The sequence below is a fragment of the Schistocerca gregaria genome, unplaced genomic scaffold (genome assembly GCF_023897955.1).
Source record: "Schistocerca gregaria isolate iqSchGreg1 unplaced genomic scaffold, iqSchGreg1.2 ptg000791l, whole genome shotgun sequence".
Lineage (NCBI taxonomy): Eukaryota > Metazoa > Arthropoda > Insecta > Orthoptera > Acrididae > Schistocerca > Schistocerca gregaria.
The window spans coordinates 1-18,407 of NW_026062159.1; the positions used below are offsets into that span (position 1 = coordinate 1).

The 18,407-nt window shown below is 51.9% G+C and overlaps 13 non-coding genes across 13 annotated transcripts; all 13 read right to left on the reverse strand.

Annotated features, from left to right (window-relative positions):
* Nucleotides 1–845: 845 nt before the first annotated feature.
* LOC126322087 (5S ribosomal RNA) lies at nt 846–964 on the reverse strand. Its single transcript, XR_007558795.1, has one exon. It is a non-coding gene; the product is annotated as a 5S ribosomal RNA (ribosomal RNA).
* A 1,282-nt stretch (nt 965–2,246) lies between these two features.
* Nucleotides 2,247–2,365, reverse strand: LOC126322099 (5S ribosomal RNA). The gene has a single exon (XR_007558806.1). It is a non-coding gene; the product is annotated as a 5S ribosomal RNA (ribosomal RNA).
* A 1,282-nt stretch (nt 2,366–3,647) lies between these two features.
* LOC126322111 (5S ribosomal RNA) lies at nt 3,648–3,766 on the reverse strand. The gene has a single exon (XR_007558817.1). It is a non-coding gene; the product is annotated as a 5S ribosomal RNA (ribosomal RNA).
* A 1,282-nt stretch (nt 3,767–5,048) lies between these two features.
* On the reverse strand, nt 5,049–5,167 carry LOC126322122 (5S ribosomal RNA). Its single transcript, XR_007558828.1, has one exon. It is a non-coding gene; the product is annotated as a 5S ribosomal RNA (ribosomal RNA).
* Nucleotides 5,168–6,449: 1,282 nt separating this feature from the next.
* LOC126322018 (5S ribosomal RNA) lies at nt 6,450–6,568 on the reverse strand. Its single transcript, XR_007558728.1, has one exon. It is a non-coding gene; the product is annotated as a 5S ribosomal RNA (ribosomal RNA).
* A 1,282-nt stretch (nt 6,569–7,850) lies between these two features.
* Nucleotides 7,851–7,969, reverse strand: LOC126322029 (5S ribosomal RNA). The gene has a single exon (XR_007558741.1). It is a non-coding gene; the product is annotated as a 5S ribosomal RNA (ribosomal RNA).
* Nucleotides 7,970–9,251: 1,282 nt separating this feature from the next.
* Nucleotides 9,252–9,370, reverse strand: LOC126322040 (5S ribosomal RNA). The gene has a single exon (XR_007558752.1). It is a non-coding gene; the product is annotated as a 5S ribosomal RNA (ribosomal RNA).
* A 1,282-nt stretch (nt 9,371–10,652) lies between these two features.
* LOC126322052 (5S ribosomal RNA) lies at nt 10,653–10,771 on the reverse strand. The gene has a single exon (XR_007558763.1). It is a non-coding gene; the product is annotated as a 5S ribosomal RNA (ribosomal RNA).
* A 1,282-nt stretch (nt 10,772–12,053) lies between these two features.
* LOC126322063 (5S ribosomal RNA) lies at nt 12,054–12,172 on the reverse strand. The gene has a single exon (XR_007558774.1). It is a non-coding gene; the product is annotated as a 5S ribosomal RNA (ribosomal RNA).
* A 1,282-nt stretch (nt 12,173–13,454) lies between these two features.
* On the reverse strand, nt 13,455–13,573 carry LOC126322074 (5S ribosomal RNA). Its single transcript, XR_007558785.1, has one exon. It is a non-coding gene; the product is annotated as a 5S ribosomal RNA (ribosomal RNA).
* A 1,282-nt stretch (nt 13,574–14,855) lies between these two features.
* Nucleotides 14,856–14,974, reverse strand: LOC126322083 (5S ribosomal RNA). Its single transcript, XR_007558791.1, has one exon. It is a non-coding gene; the product is annotated as a 5S ribosomal RNA (ribosomal RNA).
* Nucleotides 14,975–16,256: 1,282 nt separating this feature from the next.
* Nucleotides 16,257–16,375, reverse strand: LOC126322084 (5S ribosomal RNA). Its single transcript, XR_007558792.1, has one exon. It is a non-coding gene; the product is annotated as a 5S ribosomal RNA (ribosomal RNA).
* A 1,282-nt stretch (nt 16,376–17,657) lies between these two features.
* LOC126322085 (5S ribosomal RNA) lies at nt 17,658–17,776 on the reverse strand. Its single transcript, XR_007558793.1, has one exon. It is a non-coding gene; the product is annotated as a 5S ribosomal RNA (ribosomal RNA).
* Between the last annotated feature and the right edge of the window lie 631 nt (nt 17,777–18,407).

The following is an 18,407-nucleotide window of genomic DNA, read 5'->3' on the forward strand; positions in this document are numbered from 1 at the left end:
CCGCTCGGGTCGCGGTCCATATGACAGCACAAGCACGAGGAACATCTGCGAGATGGGCGCGGGCCGAACCGGCGTGTCCGAGGCGACGTGTGCGGCCGTTCGGAGCTACCAGAGCAGCTCTGTGCCGCGCCGTGCCGTGGAAAGGTGCGAAAACATGCACACAAGACACAGGCTTTTCGACAAAGTATCCATCTCTTGTAGCGACGAAAGGTAAATTTTTGTTTACAAATTTGCCGTTGTGCACTGCTACAAAACAATATGCCCTGACGTATTTCACAACATTTCTGTCACTTCATACTGTTTTGTTATTTCCAGAGACTCTTTGCAAGTCTTCCTTGGCGCACTCTTTTCAAACTGAGTTCCTTAATATCGTATCTTACGATAGTTTAAAATCAGTATGGAAGCATCTTTGTCACATGAGAAAGGTAGCATGAAAAAACGGCTGGCAGGGGTAGCGACAAGAAAGCAAGAAATGAAGACAGCCAGAGTTCCCAGGCGGTCGCCGATCCGAATATAAACGTTGTTGCTTATCTTCGGTGGTCGGACGGGAACAGGTTTTTTTTAATGTAGTTAGTTTTTGGAATTTAGCACTCCTACAAAACAGTAGGCTCTGACGCATTTCAAGAGCACATCTGTCGATTCGCAGTGTTTCGTTATTTTCAACGAGTTCCTAGCACTCTTCCTCCGCGCATTCTTGTACAAACTGAGTTCATTACTGTAATTTCGCATCTTACGTTTAATACAGTAGTTTAAAATGCTTGTGGAAGCATCTTCGTCGCACCTGAGAGTTTGTATGAAAAGAGGGCTGGCAGGTGTAGTGACATAAAATTTAAAAGAAGAGAGGGAGCCAACAGCACCCGGTGTTCCCAGGCGGTCACCCATCCAAGTACTAACCGGGCCCGATGTTGCTTAACTTCGGTGATCGGACGAGAACCGGTGTATTCAACATGGTATGGCCGTTGGCGTCCTTATACTGTAGCCGCACGGCACAAGAAGGCTTCGCCTCTCCTCCCAATACACGCAATCGCCATTTTCGGTGGCACATTTGACGCAAAGCACGTCCTTCCACCTCGAAGGCGACGCGCAGTGCGGCGCGCCGCCACGTGGGTCAGACGCACAACACAGCTGCTCGTTGCACCGCCTGTCATTCGTTTGGTTCGTGCGGCCTCCGACACTCGCGGGAGACGCACCTTGTTATTGTTGTCCGTCGCAGGGATTGCGCGCGGCCGGGCGGCGGGTGGACTGCGCGGGGTGTGGCAGTGTCCTGCTGGACCGAGAGAAGCGTTCTCACCTGCCTGACACGCGTCGCGCTTCTAGATATTTGCGTAATTCGCACGGTGCATAATCGGCTGTCACCTTCCGTCCCGACTTGTCCCGACTTTGCTCGACTGCCGCTCGCTGCCGCTCGGGTCGCGGTCCATATGACAGCACAAGCACGAGGAACATCTGCGAGATGGGCGCGGGCCGAACCGGCGTGTCCGAGGCGACGTGTGCGGCCGTTCGGAGCTACCAGAGCAGCTCTGTGCCGCGCCGTGCCGTGGAAAGGTGCGAAAACATGCACACAAGACACAGGCTTTTCGACAAAGTATCCATCTCTTGTAGCGACGAAAGGTAAATTTTTGTTTACAATTTTGCCGTTGTGCACTGCTACAAAACAATATGCCCTGACGTATTTCACAACATTTCTGTCACTTCATACTGTTTTGTTATTTCCAGAGACTCTTTGCAAGTCTTCCTTGGCGCACTCTTTTCAAACTGAGTTCCTTAATATCGTATCTTACGATAGTTTAAAATCAGTATGGAAGCATCTTTGTCACATGAGAAAGGTAGCATGAAAAAACGGCTGGCAGGGGTAGCGACAAGAAAGCAAGAAATGAAGACAGCCAGAGTTCCCAGGCGGTCGCCGATCCGAATATAAACGTTGTTGCTTATCTTCGGTGGTCGGACGGGAACAGGTTTTTTTTAATGTAGTTAGTTTTTGGAATTTAGCGCTCCTACAAAACAGTAGGCTCTGACGCATTTCAAGAGCACATCTGTCGATTCGCAGTGTTTCGTTATTTTCAACGAGTTCCTAGCACTCTTCCTCCGCGCATTCTTGTACAAACTGAGTTCATTACTGTAATTTCGCATCTTACGTTTAATACAGTAGTTTAAAATGCTTGTGGAAGCATCTTCGTCGCACCTGAGAGTTTGTATGAAAAGAGGGCTGGCAGGTGTAGTGACATAAAATTTAAAAGAAGAGAGGGAGCCAACAGCACCCGGTGTTCCCAGGCGGTCACCCATCCAAGTACTAACCGGGCCCGATGTTGCTTAACTTCGGTGATCGGACGAGAACCGGTGTATTCAACATGGTATGGCCGTTGGCGTCCTTATACTGTAGCCGCACGGCACAAGAAGGCTTCGCCTCTCCTCCCAATACACGCAATCGCCATTTTCGGTGGCACATTTGACGCAAAGCACGTCCTTCCACCTCGAAGGCGACGCGCAGTGCGGCGCGCCGCCACGTGGGTCAGACGCACAACACAGCTGCTCGTTGCACCGCCTGTCATTCGTTTGGTTCGTGCGGCCTCCGACACTCGCGGGAGACGCACCTTGTTATTGTTGTCCGTCGCAGGGATTGCGCGCGGCCGGGCGGCGGGTGGACTGCGCGGGGTGTGGCAGTGTCCTGCTGGACCGAGAGAAGCGTTCTCACCTGCCTGACACGCGTCGCGCTTCTAGATATTTGCGTAATTCGCACGGTGCATAATCGGCTGTCACCTTCCGTCCCGACTTGTCCCGACTTTGCTCGACTGCCGCTCGCTGCCGCTCGGGTCGCGGTCCATATGACAGCACAAGCACGAGGAACATCTGCGAGATGGGCGCGGGCCGAACCGGCGTGTCCGAGGCGACGTGTGCGGCCGTTCGGAGCTACCAGAGCAGCTCTGTGCCGCGCCGTGCCGTGGAAAGGTGCGAAAACATGCACACAAGACACAGGCTTTTCGACAAAGTATCCATCTCTTGTAGCGACGAAAGGTAAATTTTTGTTTACAAATTTGCCGTTGTGCACTGCTACAAAACAATATGCCCTGACGTATTTCACAACATTTCTGTCACTTCATACTGTTTTGTTATTTCCAGAGACTCTTTGCAAGTCTTCCTTGGCGCACTCTTTTCAAACTGAGTTCCTTAATATCGTATCTTACGATAGTTTAAAATCAGTATGGAAGCATCTTTGTCACATGAGAAAGGTAGCATGAAAAAACGGCTGGCAGGGGTAGCGACAAGAAAGCAAGAAATGAAGACAGCCAGAGTTCCCAGGCGGTCGCCGATCCGAATATAAACGTTGTTGCTTATCTTCGGTGGTCGGACGGGAACAGGTTTTTTTTAATGTAGTTAGTTTTTGGAATTTAGCGCTCCTACAAAACAGTAGGCTCTGACGCATTTCAAGAGCACATCTGTCGATTCGCAGTGTTTCGTTATTTTCAACGAGTTCCTAGCACTCTTCCTCCGCGCATTCTTGTACAAACTGAGTTCATTACTGTAATTTCGCATCTTACGTTTAATACAGTAGTTTAAAATGCTTGTGGAAGCATCTTCGTCGCACCTGAGAGTTTGTATGAAAAGAGGGCTGGCAGGTGTAGTGACATAAAATTTAAAAGAAGAGAGGGAGCCAACAGCACCCGGTGTTCCCAGGCGGTCACCCATCCAAGTACTAACCGGGCCCGATGTTGCTTAACTTCGGTGATCGGACGAGAACCGGTGTATTCAACATGGTATGGCCGTTGGCGTCCTTATACTGTAGCCGCACGGCACAAGAAGGCTTCGCCTCTCCTCCCAATACACGCAATCGCCATTTTCGGTGGCACATTTGACGCAAAGCACGTCCTTCCACCTCGAAGGCGACGCGCAGTGCGGCGCGCCGCCACGTGGGTCAGACGCACAACACAGCTGCTCGTTGCACCGCCTGTCATTCGTTTGGTTCGTGCGGCCTCCGACACTCGCGGGAGACGCACCTTGTTATTGTTGTCCGTCGCAGGGATTGCGCGCGGCCGGGCGGCGGGTGGACTGCGCGGGGTGTGGCAGTGTCCTGCTGGACCGAGAGAAGCGTTCTCACCTGCCTGACACGCGTCGCGCTTCTAGATATTTGCGTAATTCGCACGGTGCATAATCGGCTGTCACCTTCCGTCCCGACTTGTCCCGACTTTGCTCGACTGCCGCTCGCTGCCGCTCGGGTCGCGGTCCATATGACAGCACAAGCACGAGGAACATCTGCGAGATGGGCGCGGGCCGAACCGGCGTGTCCGAGGCGACGTGTGCGGCCGTTCGGAGCTACCAGAGCAGCTCTGTGCCGCGCCGTGCCGTGGAAAGGTGCGAAAACATGCACACAAGACACAGGCTTTTCGACAAAGTATCCATCTCTTGTAGCGACGAAAGGTAAATTTTTGTTTACAAATTTGCCGTTGTGCACTGCTACAAAACAATATGCCCTGACGTATTTCACAACATTTCTGTCACTTCATACTGTTTTGTTATTTCCAGAGACTCTTTGCAAGTCTTCCTTGGCGCACTCTTTTCAAACTGAGTTCCTTAATATCGTATCTTACGATAGTTTAAAATCAGTATGGAAGCATCTTTGTCACATGAGAAAGGTAGCATGAAAAAACGGCTGGCAGGGGTAGCGACAAGAAAGCAAGAAATGAAGACAGCCAGAGTTCCCAGGCGGTCGCCGATCCGAATATAAACGTTGTTGCTTATCTTCGGTGGTCGGACGGGAACAGGTTTTTTTTAATGTAGTTAGTTTTTGGAATTTAGCGCTCCTACAAAACAGTAGGCTCTGACGCATTTCAAGAGCACATCTGTCGATTCGCAGTGTTTCGTTATTTTCAACGAGTTCCTAGCACTCTTCCTCCGCGCATTCTTGTACAAACTGAGTTCATTACTGTAATTTCGCATCTTACGTTTAATACAGTAGTTTAAAATGCTTGTGGAAGCATCTTCGTCGCACCTGAGAGTTTGTATGAAAAGAGGGCTGGCAGGTGTAGTGACATAAAATTTAAAAGAAGAGAGGGAGCCAACAGCACCCGGTGTTCCCAGGCGGTCACCCATCCAAGTACTAACCGGGCCCGATGTTGCTTAACTTCGGTGATCGGACGAGAACCGGTGTATTCAACATGGTATGGCCGTTGGCGTCCTTATACTGTAGCCGCACGGCACAAGAAGGCTTCGCCTCTCCTCCCAATACACGCAATCGCCATTTTCGGTGGCACATTTGACGCAAAGCACGTCCTTCCACCTCGAAGGCGACGCGCAGTGCGGCGCGCCGCCACGTGGGTCAGACGCACAACACAGCTGCTCGTTGCACCGCCTGTCATTCGTTTGGTTCGTGCGGCCTCCGACACTCGCGGGAGACGCACCTTGTTATTGTTGTCCGTCGCAGGGATTGCGCGCGGCCGGGCGGCGGGTGGACTGCGCGGGGTGTGGCAGTGTCCTGCTGGACCGAGAGAAGCGTTCTCACCTGCCTGACACGCGTCGCGCTTCTAGATATTTGCGTAATTCGCACGGTGCATAATCGGCTGTCACCTTCCGTCCCGACTTGTCCCGACTTTGCTCGACTGCCGCTCGCTGCCGCTCGGGTCGCGGTCCATATGACAGCACAAGCACGAGGAACATCTGCGAGATGGGCGCGGGCCGAACCGGCGTGTCCGAGGCGACGTGTGCGGCCGTTCGGAGCTACCAGAGCAGCTCTGTGCCGCGCCGTGCCGTGGAAAGGTGCGAAAACATGCACACAAGACACAGGCTTTTCGACAAAGTATCCATCTCTTGTAGCGACGAAAGGTAAATTTTTGTTTACAAATTTGCCGTTGTGCACTGCTACAAAACAATATGCCCTGACGTATTTCACAACATTTCTGTCACTTCATACTGTTTTGTTATTTCCAGAGACTCTTTGCAAGTCTTCCTTGGCGCACTCTTTTCAAACTGAGTTCCTTAATATCGTATCTTACGATAGTTTAAAATCAGTATGGAAGCATCTTTGTCACATGAGAAAGGTAGCATGAAAAAACGGCTGGCAGGGGTAGCGACAAGAAAGCAAGAAATGAAGACAGCCAGAGTTCCCAGGCGGTCGCCGATCCGAATATAAACGTTGTTGCTTATCTTCGGTGGTCGGACGGGAACAGGTTTTTTTTAATGTAGTTAGTTTTTGGAATTTAGCGCTCCTACAAAACAGTAGGCTCTGACGCATTTCAAGAGCACATCTGTCGATTCGCAGTGTTTCGTTATTTTCAACGAGTTCCTAGCACTCTTCCTCCGCGCATTCTTGTACAAACTGAGTTCATTACTGTAATTTCGCATCTTACGTTTAATACAGTAGTTTAAAATGCTTGTGGAAGCATCTTCGTCGCACCTGAGAGTTTGTATGAAAAGAGGGCTGGCAGGTGTAGTGACATAAAATTTAAAAGAAGAGAGGGAGCCAACAGCACCCGGTGTTCCCAGGCGGTCACCCATCCAAGTACTAACCGGGCCCGATGTTGCTTAACTTCGGTGATCGGACGAGAACCGGTGTATTCAACATGGTATGGCCGTTGGCGTCCTTATACTGTAGCCGCACGGCACAAGAAGGCTTCGCCTCTCCTCCCAATACACGCAATCGCCATTTTCGGTGGCACATTTGACGCAAAGCACGTCCTTCCACCTCGAAGGCGACGCGCAGTGCGGCGCGCCGCCACGTGGGTCAGACGCACAACACAGCTGCTCGTTGCACCGCCTGTCATTCGTTTGGTTCGTGCGGCCTCCGACACTCGCGGGAGACGCACCTTGTTATTGTTGTCCGTCGCAGGGATTGCGCGCGGCCGGGCGGCGGGTGGACTGCGCGGGGTGTGGCAGTGTCCTGCTGGACCGAGAGAAGCGTTCTCACCTGCCTGACACGCGTCGCGCTTCTAGATATTTGCGTAATTCGCACGGTGCATAATCGGCTGTCACCTTCCGTCCCGACTTGTCCCGACTTTGCTCGACTGCCGCTCGCTGCCGCTCGGGTCGCGGTCCATATGACAGCACAAGCACGAGGAACATCTGCGAGATGGGCGCGGGCCGAACCGGCGTGTCCGAGGCGACGTGTGCGGCCGTTCGGAGCTACCAGAGCAGCTCTGTGCCGCGCCGTGCCGTGGAAAGGTGCGAAAACATGCACACAAGACACAGGCTTTTCGACAAAGTATCCATCTCTTGTAGCGACGAAAGGTAAATTTTTGTTTACAAATTTGCCGTTGTGCACTGCTACAAAACAATATGCCCTGACGTATTTCACAACATTTCTGTCACTTCATACTGTTTTGTTATTTCCAGAGACTCTTTGCAAGTCTTCCTTGGCGCACTCTTTTCAAACTGAGTTCCTTAATATCGTATCTTACGATAGTTTAAAATCAGTATGGAAGCATCTTTGTCACATGAGAAAGGTAGCATGAAAAAACGGCTGGCAGGGGTAGCGACAAGAAAGCAAGAAATGAAGACAGCCAGAGTTCCCAGGCGGTCGCCGATCCGAATATAAACGTTGTTGCTTATCTTCGGTGGTCGGACGGGAACAGGTTTTTTTTAATGTAGTTAGTTTTTGGAATTTAGCGCTCCTACAAAACAGTAGGCTCTGACGCATTTCAAGAGCACATCTGTCGATTCGCAGTGTTTCGTTATTTTCAACGAGTTCCTAGCACTCTTCCTCCGCGCATTCTTGTACAAACTGAGTTCATTACTGTAATTTCGCATCTTACGTTTAATACAGTAGTTTAAAATGCTTGTGGAAGCATCTTCGTCGCACCTGAGAGTTTGTATGAAAAGAGGGCTGGCAGGTGTAGTGACATAAAATTTAAAAGAAGAGAGGGAGCCAACAGCACCCGGTGTTCCCAGGCGGTCACCCATCCAAGTACTAACCGGGCCCGATGTTGCTTAACTTCGGTGATCGGACGAGAACCGGTGTATTCAACATGGTATGGCCGTTGGCGTCCTTATACTGTAGCCGCACGGCACAAGAAGGCTTCGCCTCTCCTCCCAATACACGCAATCGCCATTTTCGGTGGCACATTTGACGCAAAGCACGTCCTTCCACCTCGAAGGCGACGCGCAGTGCGGCGCGCCGCCACGTGGGTCAGACGCACAACACAGCTGCTCGTTGCACCGCCTGTCATTCGTTTGGTTCGTGCGGCCTCCGACACTCGCGGGAGACGCACCTTGTTATTGTTGTCCGTCGCAGGGATTGCGCGCGGCCGGGCGGCGGGTGGACTGCGCGGGGTGTGGCAGTGTCCTGCTGGACCGAGAGAAGCGTTCTCACCTGCCTGACACGCGTCGCGCTTCTAGATATTTGCGTAATTCGCACGGTGCATAATCGGCTGTCACCTTCCGTCCCGACTTGTCCCGACTTTGCTCGACTGCCGCTCGCTGCCGCTCGGGTCGCGGTCCATATGACAGCACAAGCACGAGGAACATCTGCGAGATGGGCGCGGGCCGAACCGGCGTGTCCGAGGCGACGTGTGCGGCCGTTCGGAGCTACCAGAGCAGCTCTGTGCCGCGCCGTGCCGTGGAAAGGTGCGAAAACATGCACACAAGACACAGGCTTTTCGACAAAGTATCCATCTCTTGTAGCGACGAAAGGTAAATTTTTGTTTACAAATTTGCCGTTGTGCACTGCTACAAAACAATATGCCCTGACGTATTTCACAACATTTCTGTCACTTCATACTGTTTTGTTATTTCCAGAGACTCTTTGCAAGTCTTCCTTGGCGCACTCTTTTCAAACTGAGTTCCTTAATATCGTATCTTACGATAGTTTAAAATCAGTATGGAAGCATCTTTGTCACATGAGAAAGGTAGCATGAAAAAACGGCTGGCAGGGGTAGCGACAAGAAAGCAAGAAATGAAGACAGCCAGAGTTCCCAGGCGGTCGCCGATCCGAATATAAACGTTGTTGCTTATCTTCGGTGGTCGGACGGGAACAGGTTTTTTTTAATGTAGTTAGTTTTTGGAATTTAGCACTCCTACAAAACAGTAGGCTCTGACGCATTTCAAGAGCACATCTGTCGATTCGCAGTGTTTCGTTATTTTCAACGAGTTCCTAGCACTCTTCCTCCGCGCATTCTTGTACAAACTGAGTTCATTACTGTAATTTCGCATCTTACGTTTAATACAGTAGTTTAAAATGCTCGTGGAAGCATCTTCGTCGCACCTGAGAGTTTGTATGAAAAGAGGGCTGGCAGGTGTAGTGACATAAAATTTAAAAGAAGAGAGGGAGCCAACAGCACCCGGTGTTCCCAGGCGGTCACCCATCCAAGTACTAACCGGGCCCGATGTTGCTTAACTTCGGTGATCGGACGAGAACCGGTGTATTCAACATGGTATGGCCGTTGGCGTCCTTATACTGTAGCCGCACGGCACAAGAAGGCTTCGCCTCTCCTCCCAATACACGCAATCGCCATTTTCGGTGGCACATTTGACGCAAAGCACGTCCTTCCACCTCGAAGGCGACGCGCAGTGCGGCGCGCCGCCACGTGGGTCAGACGCACAACACAGCTGCTCGTTGCACCGCCTGTCATTCGTTTGGTTCGTGCGGCCTCCGACACTCGCGGGAGACGCACCTTGTTATTGTTGTCCGTCGCAGGGATTGCGCGCGGCCGGGCGGCGGGTGGACTGCGCGGGGTGTGGCAGTGTCCTGCTGGACCGAGAGAAGCGTTCTCACCTGCCTGACACGCGTCGCGCTTCTAGATATTTGCGTAATTCGCACGGTGCATAATCGGCTGTCACCTTCCGTCCCGACTTGTCCCGACTTTGCTCGACTGCCGCTCGCTGCCGCTCGGGTCGCGGTCCATATGACAGCACAAGCACGAGGAACATCTGCGAGATGGGCGCGGGCCGAACCGGCGTGTCCGAGGCGACGTGTGCGGCCGTTCGGAGCTACCAGAGCAGCTCTGTGCCGCGCCGTGCCGTGGAAAGGTGCGAAAACATGCACACAAGACACAGGCTTTTCGACAAAGTATCCATCTCTTGTAGCGACGAAAGGTAAATTTTTGTTTACAAATTTGCCGTTGTGCACTGCTACAAAACAATATGCCCTGACGTATTTCACAACATTTCTGTCACTTCATACTGTTTTGTTATTTCCAGAGACTCTTTGCAAGTCTTCCTTGGCGCACTCTTTTCAAACTGAGTTCCTTAATATCGTATCTTACGATAGTTTAAAATCAGTATGGAAGCATCTTTGTCACATGAGAAAGGTAGCATGAAAAAACGGCTGGCAGGGGTAGCGACAAGAAAGCAAGAAATGAAGACAGCCAGAGTTCCCAGGCGGTCGCCGATCCGAATATAAACGTTGTTGCTTATCTTCGGTGGTCGGACGGGAACAGGTTTTTTTTAATGTAGTTAGTTTTTGGAATTTAGCGCTCCTACAAAACAGTAGGCTCTGACGCATTTCAAGAGCACATCTGTCGATTCGCAGTGTTTCGTTATTTTCAACGAGTTCCTAGCACTCTTCCTCCGCGCATTCTTGTACAAACTGAGTTCATTACTGTAATTTCGCATCTTACGTTTAATACAGTAGTTTAAAATGCTTGTGGAAGCATCTTCGTCGCACCTGAGAGTTTGTATGAAAAGAGGGCTGGCAGGTGTAGTGACATAAAATTTAAAAGAAGAGAGGGAGCCAACAGCACCCGGTGTTCCCAGGCGGTCACCCATCCAAGTACTAACCGGGCCCGATGTTGCTTAACTTCGGTGATCGGACGAGAACCGGTGTATTCAACATGGTATGGCCGTTGGCGTCCTTATACTGTAGCCGCACGGCACAAGAAGGCTTCGCCTCTCCTCCCAATACACGCAATCGCCATTTTCGGTGGCACATTTGACGCAAAGCACGTCCTTCCACCTCGAAGGCGACGCGCAGTGCGGCGCGCCGCCACGTGGGTCAGACGCACAACACAGCTGCTCGTTGCACCGCCTGTCATTCGTTTGGTTCGTGCGGCCTCCGACACTCGCGGGAGACGCACCTTGTTATTGTTGTCCGTCGCAGGGATTGCGCGCGGCCGGGCGGCGGGTGGACTGCGCGGGGTGTGGCAGTGTCCTGCTGGACCGAGAGAAGCGTTCTCACCTGCCTGACACGCGTCGCGCTTCTAGATATTTGCGTAATTCGCACGGTGCATAATCGGCTGTCACCTTCCGTCCCGACTTGTCCCGACTTTGCTCGACTGCCGCTCGCTGCCGCTCGGGTCGCGGTCCATATGACAGCACAAGCACGAGGAACATCTGCGAGATGGGCGCGGGCCGAACCGGCGTGTCCGAGGCGACGTGTGCGGCCGTTCGGAGCTACCAGAGCAGCTCTGTGCCGCGCCGTGCCGTGGAAAGGTGCGAAAACATGCACACAAGACACAGGCTTTTCGACAAAGTATCCATCTCTTGTAGCGACGAAAGGTAAATTTTTGTTTACAAATTTGCCGTTGTGCACTGCTACAAAACAATATGCCCTGACGTATTTCACAACATTTCTGTCACTTCATACTGTTTTGTTATTTCCAGAGACTCTTTGCAAGTCTTCCTTGGCGCACTCTTTTCAAACTGAGTTCCTTAATATCGTATCTTACGATAGTTTAAAATCAGTATGGAAGCATCTTTGTCACATGAGAAAGGTAGCATGAAAAAACGGCTGGCAGGGGTAGCGACAAGAAAGCAAGAAATGAAGACAGCCAGAGTTCCCAGGCGGTCGCCGATCCGAATATAAACGTTGTTGCTTATCTTCGGTGGTCGGACGGGAACAGGTTTTTTTTAATGTAGTTAGTTTTTGGAATTTAGCACTCCTACAAAACAGTAGGCTCTGACGCATTTCAAGAGCACATCTGTCGATTCGCAGTGTTTCGTTATTTTCAACGAGTTCCTAGCACTCTTCCTCCGCGCATTCTTGTACAAACTGAGTTCATTACTGTAATTTCGCATCTTACGTTTAATACAGTAGTTTAAAATGCTCGTGGAAGCATCTTCGTCGCACCTGAGAGTTTGTATGAAAAGAGGGCTGGCAGGTGTAGTGACATAAAATTTAAAAGAAGAGAGGGAGCCAACAGCACCCGGTGTTCCCAGGCGGTCACCCATCCAAGTACTAACCGGGCCCGATGTTGCTTAACTTCGGTGATCGGACGAGAACCGGTGTATTCAACATGGTATGGCCGTTGGCGTCCTTATACTGTAGCCGCACGGCACAAGAAGGCTTCGCCTCTCCTCCCAATACACGCAATCGCCATTTTCGGTGGCACATTTGACGCAAAGCACGTCCTTCCACCTCGAAGGCGACGCGCAGTGCGGCGCGCCGCCACGTGGGTCAGACGCACAACACAGCTGCTCGTTGCACCGCCTGTCATTCGTTTGGTTCGTGCGGCCTCCGACACTCGCGGGAGACGCACCTTGTTATTGTTGTCCGTCGCAGGGATTGCGCGCGGCCGGGCGGCGGGTGGACTGCGCGGGGTGTGGCAGTGTCCTGCTGGACCGAGAGAAGCGTTCTCACCTGCCTGACACGCGTCGCGCTTCTAGATATTTGCGTAATTCGCACGGTGCATAATCGGCTGTCACCTTCCGTCCCGACTTGTCCCGACTTTGCTCGACTGCCGCTCGCTGCCGCTCGGGTCGCGGTCCATATGACAGCACAAGCACGAGGAACATCTGCGAGATGGGCGCGGGCCGAACCGGCGTGTCCGAGGCGACGTGTGCGGCCGTTCGGAGCTACCAGAGCAGCTCTGTGCCGCGCCGTGCCGTGGAAAGGTGCGAAAACATGCACACAAGACACAGGCTTTTCGACAAAGTATCCATCTCTTGTAGCGACGAAAGGTAAATTTTTGTTTACAATTTTGCCGTTGTGCACTGCTACAAAACAATATGCCCTGACGTATTTCACAACATTTCTGTCACTTCATACTGTTTTGTTATTTCCAGAGACTCTTTGCAAGTCTTCCTTGGCGCACTCTTTTCAAACTGAGTTCCTTAATATCGTATCTTACGATAGTTTAAAATCAGTATGGAAGCATCTTTGTCACATGAGAAAGGTAGCATGAAAAAACGGCTGGCAGGGGTAGCGACAAGAAAGCAAGAAATGAAGACAGCCAGAGTTCCCAGGCGGTCGCCGATCCGAATATAAACGTTGTTGCTTATCTTCGGTGGTCGGACGGGAACAGGTTTTTTTTAATGTAGTTAGTTTTTGGAATTTAGCGCTCCTACAAAACAGTAGGCTCTGACGCATTTCAAGAGCACATCTGTCGATTCGCAGTGTTTCGTTATTTTCAACGAGTTCCTAGCACTCTTCCTCCGCGCATTCTTGTACAAACTGAGTTCATTACTGTAATTTCGCATCTTACGTTTAATACAGTAGTTTAAAATGCTTGTGGAAGCATCTTCGTCGCACCTGAGAGTTTGTATGAAAAGAGGGCTGGCAGGTGTAGTGACATAAAATTTAAAAGAAGAGAGGGAGCCAACAGCACCCGGTGTTCCCAGGCGGTCACCCATCCAAGTACTAACCGGGCCCGATGTTGCTTAACTTCGGTGATCGGACGAGAACCGGTGTATTCAACATGGTATGGCCGTTGGCGTCCTTATACTGTAGCCGCACGGCACAAGAAGGCTTCGCCTCTCCTCCCAATACACGCAATCGCCATTTTCGGTGGCACATTTGACGCAAAGCACGTCCTTCCACCTCGAAGGCGACGCGCAGTGCGGCGCGCCGCCACGTGGGTCAGACGCACAACACAGCTGCTCGTTGCACCGCCTGTCATTCGTTTGGTTCGTGCGGCCTCCGACACTCGCGGGAGACGCACCTTGTTATTGTTGTCCGTCGCAGGGATTGCGCGCGGCCGGGCGGCGGGTGGACTGCGCGGGGTGTGGCAGTGTCCTGCTGGACCGAGAGAAGCGTTCTCACCTGCCTGACACGCGTCGCGCTTCTAGATATTTGCGTAATTCGCACGGTGCATAATCGGCTGTCACCTTCCGTCCCGACTTGTCCCGACTTTGCTCGACTGCCGCTCGCTGCCGCTCGGGTCGCGGTCCATATGACAGCACAAGCACGAGGAACATCTGCGAGATGGGCGCGGGCCGAACCGGCGTGTCCGAGGCGACGTGTGCGGCCGTTCGGAGCTACCAGAGCAGCTCTGTGCCGCGCCGTGCCGTGGAAAGGTGCGAAAACATGCACACAAGACACAGGCTTTTCGACAAAGTATCCATCTCTTGTAGCGACGAAAGGTAAATTTTTGTTTACAAATTTGCCGTTGTGCACTGCTACAAAACAATATGCCCTGACGTATTTCACAACATTTCTGTCACTTCATACTGTTTTGTTATTTCCAGAGACTCTTTGCAAGTCTTCCTTGGCGCACTCTTTTCAAACTGAGTTCCTTAATATCGTATCTTACGATAGTTTAAAATCAGTATGGAAGCATCTTTGTCACATGAGAAAGGTAGCATGAAAAAACGGCTGGCAGGGGTAGCGACAAGAAAGCAAGAAATGAAGACAGCCAGAGTTCCCAGGCGGTCGCCGATCCGAATATAAACGTTGTTGCTTATCTTCGGTGGTCGGACGGGAACAGGTTTTTTTTAATGTAGTTAGTTTTTGGAATTTAGCGCTCCTACAAAACAGTAGGCTCTGACGCATTTCAAGAGCACATCTGTCGATTCGCAGTGTTTCGTTATTTTCAACGAGTTCCTAGCACTCTTCCTCCGCGCATTCTTGTACAAACTGAGTTCATTACTGTAATTTCGCATCTTACGTTTAATACAGTAGTTTAAAATGCTTGTGGAAGCATCTTCGTCGCACCTGAGAGTTTGTATGAAAAGAGGGCTGGCAGGTGTAGTGACATAAAATTTAAAAGAAGAGAGGGAGCCAACAGCACCCGGTGTTCCCAGGCGGTCACCCATCCAAGTACTAACCGGGCCCGATGTTGCTTAACTTCGGTGATCGGACGAGAACCGGTGTATTCAACATGGTATGGCCGTTGGCGTCCTTATACTGTAGCCGCACGGCACAAGAAGGCTTCGCCTCTCCTCCCAATACACGCAATCGCCATTTTCGGTGGCACATTTGACGCAAAGCACGTCCTTCCACCTCGAAGGCGACGCGCAGTGCGGCGCGCCGCCACGTGGGTCAGACGCACAACACAGCTGCTCGTTGCACCGCCTGTCATTCGTTTGGTTCGTGCGGCCTCCGACACTCGCGGGAGACGCACCTTGTTATTGTTGTCCGTCGCAGGGATTGCGCGCGGCCGGGCGGCGGGTGGACTGCGCGGGGTGTGGCAGTGTCCTGCTGGACCGAGAGAAGCGTTCTCACCTGCCTGACACGCGTCGCGCTTCTAGATATTTGCGTAATTCGCACGGTGCATAATCGGCTGTCACCTTCCGTCCCGACTTGTCCCGACTTTGCTCGACTGCCGCTCGCTGCCGCTCGGGTCGCGGTCCATATGACAGCACAAGCACGAGGAACATCTGCGAGATGGGCGCGGGCCGAACCGGCGTGTCCGAGGCGACGTGTGCGGCCGTTCGGAGCTACCAGAGCAGCTCTGTGCCGCGCCGTGCCGTGGAAAGGTGCGAAAACATGCACACAAGACACAGGCTTTTCGACAAAGTATCCATCTCTTGTAGCGACGAAAGGTAAATTTTTGTTTACAAATTTGCCGTTGTGCACTGCTACAAAACAATATGCCCTGACGTATTTCACAACATTTCTGTCACTTCATACTGTTTTGTTATTTCCAGAGACTCTTTGCAAGTCTTCCTTGGCGCACTCTTTTCAAACTGAGTTCCTTAATATCGTATCTTACGATAGTTTAAAATCAGTATGGAAGCATCTTTGTCACATGAGAAAGGTAGCATGAAAAAACGGCTGGCAGGGGTAGCGACAAGAAAGCAAGAAATGAAGACAGCCAGAGTTCCCAGGCGGTCGCCGATCCGAATATAAACGTTGTTGCTTATCTTCGGTGGTCGGACGGGAACAGGTTTTTTTTAATGTAGTTAGTTTTTGGAATTTAGCGCTCCTACAAAACAGTAGGCTCTGACGCATTTCAAGAGCACATCTGTCGATTCGCAGTGTTTCGTTATTTTCAACGAGTTCCTAGCACTCTTCCTCCGCGCATTCTTGTACAAACTGAGTTCATTACTGTAATTTCGCATCTTACGTTTAATACAGTAGTTTAAAATGCTTGTGGAAGCATCTTCGTCGCACCTGAGAGTTTGTATGAAAAGAGGGCTGGCAGGTGTAGTGACATAAAATTTAAAAGAAGAGAGGGAGCCAACAGCACCCGGTGTTCCCAGGCGGTCACCCATCCAAGTACTAACCGGGCCCGATGTTGCTTAACTTCGGTGATCGGACGAGAACCGGTGTATTCAACATGGTATGGCCGTTGGCGTCCTTATACTGTAGCCGCACGGCACAAGAAGGCTTCGCCTCTCCTCCCAATACACGCAATCGCCATTTTCGGTGGCACATTTGACGCAAAGCACGTCCTTCCACCTCGAAGGCGACGCGCAGTGCGGCGCGCCGCCACGTGGGTCAGACGCACAACACAGCTGCTCGTTGCACCGCCTGTCATTCGTTTGGTTCGTGCGGCCTCCGACACTCGCGGGAGACGCACCTTGTTATTGTTGTCCGTCGCAGGGATTGCGCGCGGCCGGGCGGCGGGTGGACTGCGCGGGGTGTGGCAGTGTCCTGCTGGACCGAGAGAAGCGTTCTCACCTGCCTGACACGCGTCGCGCTTCTAGATATTTGCGTAATTCGCACGGTGCATAATCGGCTGTCACCTTCCGTCCCGACTTGTCCCGACTTTGCTCGACTGCCGCTCGCTGCCGCTCGGGTCGCGGTCCATATGACAGCACAAGCACGAGGAACATCTGCGAGATGGGCGCGGGCCGAACCGGCGTGTCCGAGGCGACGTGTGCGGCCGTTCGGAGCTACCAGAGCAGCTCTGTGCCGCGCCGTGCCGTGGAAAGGTGCGAAAACATGCACACAAGACACAGGCTTTTCGACAAAGTATCCATCTCTTGTAGCGACGAAAGGTAAATTTTTGTTTACAAATTTGCCGTTGTGCACTGCTACAAAACAATATGCCCTGACGTATTTCACAACATTTCTGTCACTTCATACTGTTTTGTTATTTCCAGAGACTCTTTGCAAGTCTTCCTTGGCGCACTCTTTTCAAACTGAGTTCCTTAATATCGTATCTTACGATAGTTTAAAATCAGTATGGAAGCATCTTTGTCACATGAGAAAGGTAGCATGAAAAAACGGCTGGCAGGGGTAGCGACAAGAAAGCAAGAAATGAAGACAGCCAGAGTTCCCAGGCGGTCGCCGATCCGAATATAAACGTTGTTGCTTATCTTCGGTGGTCGGACGGGAACAGGTTTTTTTTAATGTAGTTCGTTTTTGGAATTTAGCGCTCCTACAAAACAGTAGGCTCTGACGCATTTCAAGAGCACATCTGTCGATTCGCAGTGTTTCGTTATTTTCAACGAGTTCCTAGCACTCTTCCTCCGCGCATTCTTGTACAAACTGAGTTCATTACTGTAATTTCGCATCTTACGTTTAATACAGTAGTTTAAAATGCTTGTGGAAGCATCTTCGTCGCACCTGAGAGTTTGTATGAAAAGAGGGCTGGCAGGTGTAGTGACATAAAATTTAAAAGAAGAGAGGGAGCCAACAGCACCCGGTGTTCCCAGGCGGTCACCCATCCAAGTACTAACCGGGCCCGATGTTGCTTAACTTCGGTGATCGGACGAGAACCGGTGTATTCAACATGGTATGGCCGTTGGCGTCCTTATACTGTAGCCGCACGGCACAAGAAGGCTTCGCCTCTCCTCCCAATACACGCAATCGCCATTTTCGGTGGCACATTTGACGCAAAGCACGTCCTTCCACCTCGAAGGCGACGCGCAGTGCGGCGCGCCGCCACGTGGGTCAGACGCACAACACAGCTGCTCGTTGCACCGCCTGTCATTCGTTTGGTTCGTGCGGCCTCCGACACTCGCGGGAGACGCACCTTGTTATTGTTGTCCGTCGCAGGGATTGCGCGCGGCCGGGCGGCGGGTGGACTGCGCGGGGTGTGGCAGTGTCCTGCTGGACCGAGAGAAGCGTTCTCACCTGCCTGACACGCGTCGCGCTTCTAGATGTTTGCGTAATTCGCACGGTGCATAATCGGCTGTCACCTTCCGTCCCGACTTGTCCCGACTTTGCTCGACTGCCGCTCGCTGCCGCTCGGGTCGCGGTCCATATGACAGCACAAGCACGAGGAACATCTGCGAGATGGGCGCGGGCCGAACCGGCGTGTCCGAGGCGACGTGTGCGGCCGTTCGGAGCTACCAGAGCAGCTCTGTGCCGCGCCGTGCCGTGGAAAGGTGCGAAAACATGCACACAAGACACAGGCTTTTCGACAAAGTATCCATCT